At 37.7% G+C, this 6,330-nt stretch overlaps 1 pseudogene; it reads left to right on the top strand.

The window, feature by feature from the left end:
• Positions 1-3,695: 3,695 nt before the first annotated feature.
• On the top strand, positions 3,696-5,095 carry LOC149205502 (3-ketoacyl-CoA synthase 9 pseudogene; annotated as a pseudogene).
• Positions 5,096-6,330: the final 1,235 nt, after the last annotated feature.

The following is a 6,330-nucleotide window of genomic DNA, read 5'->3' on the forward strand; positions in this document are numbered from 1 at the left end:
CCCCCCCTCCACCTATATCCCTTTCTCCCCTTGTCTCTCCTTCTCACCCCCAAAACATACACACTCTCTCTCCATATCTATTTATCTCTCTCTCACTCCCTCTTCCTCTCCCTCTCTGTCTTCTCCTTCTCTCCCTCTCTCTTCCCCTTGTCTCCCTCTCCCTCTCTCTCTCTTCCTTCTTTCTCTCCTCTCTCGCTATCCATCTCTCCATCTCTCCCTTGTCACTCCCTCTCCCTCTCCACCTCTCTCTCTATGTCTTTCTTCCCCTTCCAACTCCATCTCTCTCTCCTCTCTCTCCCTTTCTCTCCCACCTCCCTCTGTCTCTCCCCCCCATCGCACTCTCTCCCTCTCTCCACCCTCCAACTTTATCACTATCTCCCTCCCTCTCTCCTTCTCGCTCTCTCCCTCTCTCCCCCCTCCATGTCTATGTCTCCCTATCTCTCTATTCCCCTTCTTTCCCTATCTCTATCCTCTCTTTTTCTCTCTCTCCACCTCTATCTCCCAATGTCTTTGTTCTTCCCTCCCTCTCTTTCCCCCTCCAAATCCATCTCTCTTTCCCTCCCTCTCCTCCTCTCTCTTCCTTCCTCTCTCTCCCCATCTCTCCCACCTCTATGTCTCTCTCCCCCACTATATTCCCCCTCTATCTCACTCTCTCTCTTAAATATGATCTCATTGTATTGTATTTAAGAAAGTTTCTAAATTATAAATAAAAAAAACATAATTGTTTGTAAAATATTAAACCTATATTTTTTATCAATCATGTCAAAGAAAATACAATAATAGAAAACTTAAAAGAATCATGCACTATCTTTCCTCTATCATTGTTAGTCACTTTTCTTTCTCTCTTTGCTTGGATCCTTGGTTAAGATGCATCTATCCCGGTTCTTTATAATCTTATTTAAGTATTCTCATTTTTAAGTTATTAAAACATCGATTTAATATCTACGGGAATATTTTTAGTAGTCTTGGGATGGAGGGTTTAAATATACCTCAAAAGTAATTATAACCTTGTTTCTTTTAGATTTAATTAAAAAATATTTTAAAATTAAATTAAAATAGAGTATTTGTAAAATATTTTGATTTTGAAATAAGTTACGTTTTTTGGGAACGTGGTATTGATAAGCCATGGTATTGTAACAGAATAATTAAAAGCCTAGATTCGTAACATAATAATCAAAAGCCTAAATGGCCCATGGTATTGATAAACCATGTTATTAGCCCATGGTATTGTAACAGAATAATTAAAAGCCTAGATTCATAACATAATAATCAAAAGCCTAAATGGCCCATGGTATTGATAAACCATGTTATTAGCCCATGGTATTATGGTTTCCTTCCCGCTTCTCTCTCTCCCGCACTCTCTCTATCTTTCTCTTGGTATTGGCTCATGATTTGTAAAAAATCCAATTTAAAAGTTAATAATATCCATCTTAAATATTCATGATTAAAAATCTTATTATATTGTAAACATTAAATTTGTATCCGCTTACTAATTAATTATGGAACCATTATTTTATTTTTATGGTAAAATAGATGTTAATTTATAAATAATATTAATATGTTATATATTTTAATCTTATATGTATATTATATTTTGCTTTTATCTAAACAAATGTTTTTTTAAATAAAAAGCAAAATTACAATATTAAAAAAATTGAATTTAAAAATATTTCACATTTAACATCTCACATGTCATGCCTACACATCTACTTTACACTGGGTTATAGAGCACCTCTTGACTCAATAATAAAATAGTTAAATTAGAAAAATTCTCAATTCTATATTTTTAAAATTCTATATATCAATTTATCTTTAATAAAAAATACAATGTATTAATATAAAAAAATAACATATATCAATTTATTTAGCATGTAAAGATCTGTCATTACTTAAATAATTAGCTAGCTACCACACTTTCGATTATTAAAGGAAAATAATTTCTGAATTTAGGATAACGAGGGTCCCAGTGGGAAAATAATTTCTGAATTTGGGATAACGAGGGTCCCAGTGGGAAAATAATTTCTGAATTTGGGATAACGAGGCTGTCAGTCCATAGGCAACCAAAGGATATCAACAAACAGAAAATAAATATAATAAAGAAAGTATTATTTTAAAAGACAGTATTATTTTGAATGTATTATTTATTATTGTTGTTTATTTTACAGTCTAGTATGATGTGTAATATTGTCTGTCTATCATCCACATTGAATTGAAATTTTATTTACAAAAACAAAAATTATAAAAAAAAATAAAAAATAAAAAATAATTATATAAACATTTAAATAATGTAAAAATAAAAAAAATTCTATAATTATATAAAGTATTTAAATAATATAAACTCATAAAAAAATTTATGAGCTGGAAAAAAATAGATCCTGAGTTACATCCGTATTTAAAATAAATAGCATCATTCCACTCTTCATTTCCCTACTTGTGAAGGTGACGGTTGGCGTTATTAACTTTCCGAGAGTTAGTGAGAGGTGGGTTGATTGCCTCAGCATTCATTTAATGCAACAGATGCGATGATTGATGTGATCTTATGAATGAGAGAGAGAAGTATCACGAATGCATGAGTTTCATAATTTCAACTACATGTCTTATTATCGAGGTGCAGTAATTTAAAAACTCAACTTGCATTTTGATTTGAACAAAACAAAAGTTAAACGAGTGGGATAATAAGAGTGTGTATTCATTGTTAAGATTTATGCAAATATGTCATTCAAAGGATAACTTAACTCGGGGTTTGTTTTACTGTGGCATCACTAGTGTTGACCAAAAATTCAAGCAATGACCAAAATGAATGTTTAAAGCAACAACTAATACCAAATTAGAAAGATAATTCCATGGCGAATGCTTTTATAATTGCCATTTCAAGGAACTCTGGGGTCTATAACTTGCAAACCTTCGGATGATTGCAAACCCTCGAAGTGCACAAACATATTTTGGGGAATACATGTCACACCAGCTTCCAATTTAATCTCATAAATTTAATGCAAGACTTAAAAGTTAATGCCATAACATAAAAATGTAAACAATAATGGTTGCAGTACTCTAGTGTCAGATGCCTATTTGTGTGTTTGCTCAGCCATTGGACCTCAATATCAACCATTTACCATACCATGAGTACGCATTTACCATTAGTACACAATAGCCTCCAAATGGAAAAATCTAGGTTAATATCTAAACATTGTACTCTATGTACTAGTCTACACTACTGCAGTGTGCCATTCTTAACAACCAAGTACTAAGCGAATAAGCCAATAATTGGTTGATTGGCTTAGTGCATGGTATCATGATCATACACAAAAGGATGTATGGGCATATGGTGATATATAAAGAGCCATCATGGTATACTCTCTCGTGATTTTCTGGGCAACTTCGTTCCACAACTTTTTCTGCCAGATCAGCTAGCAAGTTGTCACATGGTAGATAAGACAGTCCACCATACTCATTTAATGCAACTTCGATGTGGACAATTCCAAAATTCAAATGCTCTCCTCGCGCCCAAAATTTCAAATTGTAATCGGGGAGCTTTTGCTGCTAAGTAACGCCAAGAACTTGTCACGGTAGTGGTCTGCGCTGCTAGAAACTCCCACAGATTGCTCCTGTTAAAAACTTATATATAGAGAACAACAACCAGGGTGCTACCAGTGTTAAGGACAGAAAATGGAGAAAATGACGAGTCTCGTGTCGAGATGGTCTCTGGTCGGAGAACTGTGGATGAGGAGCTTCGGCGATATGCTCTAGTTTTCAGAAACATTTATGCTTTTGAGGAGGGCGGCGGAGGTTGCTCTGCTTTGTTGCATGGTCGCAGTGGTGCTTTTTTATATCATGACTTGAAGGTGACGAGGGGAGTGTTATCTGTTGGATATATCATGACTTGAAGGTGACGAGGGGAGTGTTATCTGTTGGATTACAGTTGTTACAGACTGCCCGAGGACCGAAAGATGAACACTGAGGTGTGCATATATTTCAGTGTGTGCACAGAGCCCCCGGTGGTAGATCGCATGGACTTGCAGTGTAAGGTCTATCTCTGCTCCATTTTGGGAGAAGAAACAACCATCGCTCACTTTCTCTTCAACAAAGACCACGTTGCAACTTTGGAGGAGGCGCGGGTGGAGATGGAGGAATGCTTCGCGGCTGTTCTAGACGATATGTTCGCCAAGACCAGCGTGGAGCCTTGGGAGATCGACATTCTCATCGTCAACGTCTCCACTTTCAGCCTGGCGCCGTCGCTGGCAGCGTGGGTCGTGAACCACTACAAGATGAAAGAGAGCGTCAAGAGCTTCAATCTTTCTAGAATGAGCTGCAGTGCCAATGTGATAGCGCCAATGGACATACAAAAGGATCTCTTCAAGATCTTCCGCTACTCCTGTGCTCTCATGCTCAGCACCAAGAACACAACGGTCAATGCCAATTATGGCGGAAATGATAAGGCGATGATGCTCACGAATTATCTGTTCAGAGTTGGGGGAACATCGTTCTTCTGTCGAATAAAGCCAGAGAGACAGTCTGGGAAAATATGAAGCTCCTGCACGTCGTGAGAACAAATAACGCAGTCGGCAACGACGCCTATGATTGCGTCATGTCGAAAGAAGACACTGAGGGTTTCTACGACATCGGCCTCCGCATGCCACTCATCAACGTGGCCGCAGAGGCCATGAAGAAAAACATGAGAACCCTAGGCCCAAAAGTGATTCCTATAACTGAACTTCTCTATTACGCCTACAATCTCCTATGTATCAAAGTACTCCATGGGGATTTGAAACACTACATCCCCAACTTTAGATTGGCGTTTTTCATCCATCCCGGTGGGCAAGCCATTATCAACAGAGTAGTCGGGAAGACCCTGCAGCTGAGCGATCACGATTTGGAACAATCTCGCATGGCACTTCATTTATTCAGGAACACTTCAACCAACGGGCTCTGCTACGAAGTAGCTTATATGGAAGCCAAGATATTCTTCAAGGTGGGAGATTGTGTTTAGCAGATAAGCTTGGGTTCGGGATTCAAATGCAATAGTGCTATGTGGGAAGTAATGCATGAATACCTTTTATTGAAATCAGTATTCAAGAAAAAAGTTTGGAATATTTAGTTGACAATCGATCAACTACCAAAGAGTCTTCTTAGTCTTCTAGAAAGGAGAGGAAATTGGCTTTGTAATTAGACAGGATGGTTGACATTGGGGAATGTCAAGATGTTTTTAAAGATGAGTGTAACAATCCTCGTGAAAATTTCATGTAATAAAAGTCAATAAAGGCAAAATAAGACCACAGTTAAGGAATACTTATTTCAAGTTGAATGTTGGGCGAATATATCTTAGTGGGCATCATTAGATGTGTGTTTTGGTTAAAGAAAATTGGCAAAGTCTAAGGAAAAGGCATTAAAAGGCATTTTTGGCACATTTATTTATGAAAATAAAAGAAATTAAGAGAAAAGTAAGGTGAAATGTCACAGGTTGCATGTGAGGGGGAAATTGAAAGAAAATAATGATAAATGAAGAAATAGAGGCTTCATTAATAAAAAGGCTTCTGAGGATCAGTGGGCAAGCTTTTGCTAACCTTTTATTAGTTCAAGTTTGGAGCTCTCTCAATATTCTCTCTCTCTCTCTCTCACTCTTGGTCACTTAGAGTTTTCTTGGAGCACTCTAGCTTTGGATCAAGGAAGGAAAAGCATGCAAAGGGAAAGCAAGGATCAAGGAAGAAGAGCAAGATCAAGCAATTTCAGTAGGAATTTTTGCAAGTAACCTTTTGCATGTGTGATTTCTTAGCTAGTTTGGACATGCATGGATTTGCATGTTGGTGTATGGTTCTCTTGCTATCGGTGGCATGGTTTTGTTGGGTTATGACGATAGTTTTTATCTTAGCCTTGCCTTTTGTCCGGATGCCATGGTGTTGGGATGTTTATTTTGATTTTGAGCTTTGGTTTGTTGGATGGATTTCGAAATCCAGGACGAAGGTGGTCTCAAGGTTAATTCCCAAAGGCCTAGGAATCCCTTGACCGGTTTTGGCGGGATACATGGTAAAGCTTGAGGGAGAAATCTCGGTTTAGGGCTTAGTGATCCGGGTTTGGATTGTGGTAAAACCTGAGAGATTGGTCTTAGTTTAGGACCTAGTGATCTGAGATTGGATTGCGGTAAAGCCTGAGAGACAAGGAGACGGAAAATTCCTCAAGCATAGTGATGAATTTCGAATGGCATTCCAAGTTCGATTTGGTTGTGATCAAATAACTGGTTTTGGTGTGATCACGGTTTGGTGAGGGTGGACGTGGTTTAACTTCTAGATTCCCTTGGTTGTTCTTGGATTGGTTGTTCTATGAGTTATCACATTC

Source organism: Pinus tabuliformis, chromosome 1_2, assembly GCF_031772625.1.
Source record: "Pinus tabuliformis cultivar Carrire ecotype Pingquan chromosome 1_2, CPIR1, whole genome shotgun sequence".
Taxonomy (NCBI): domain Eukaryota; kingdom Viridiplantae; phylum Streptophyta; class Pinopsida; order Pinales; family Pinaceae; genus Pinus; species Pinus tabuliformis.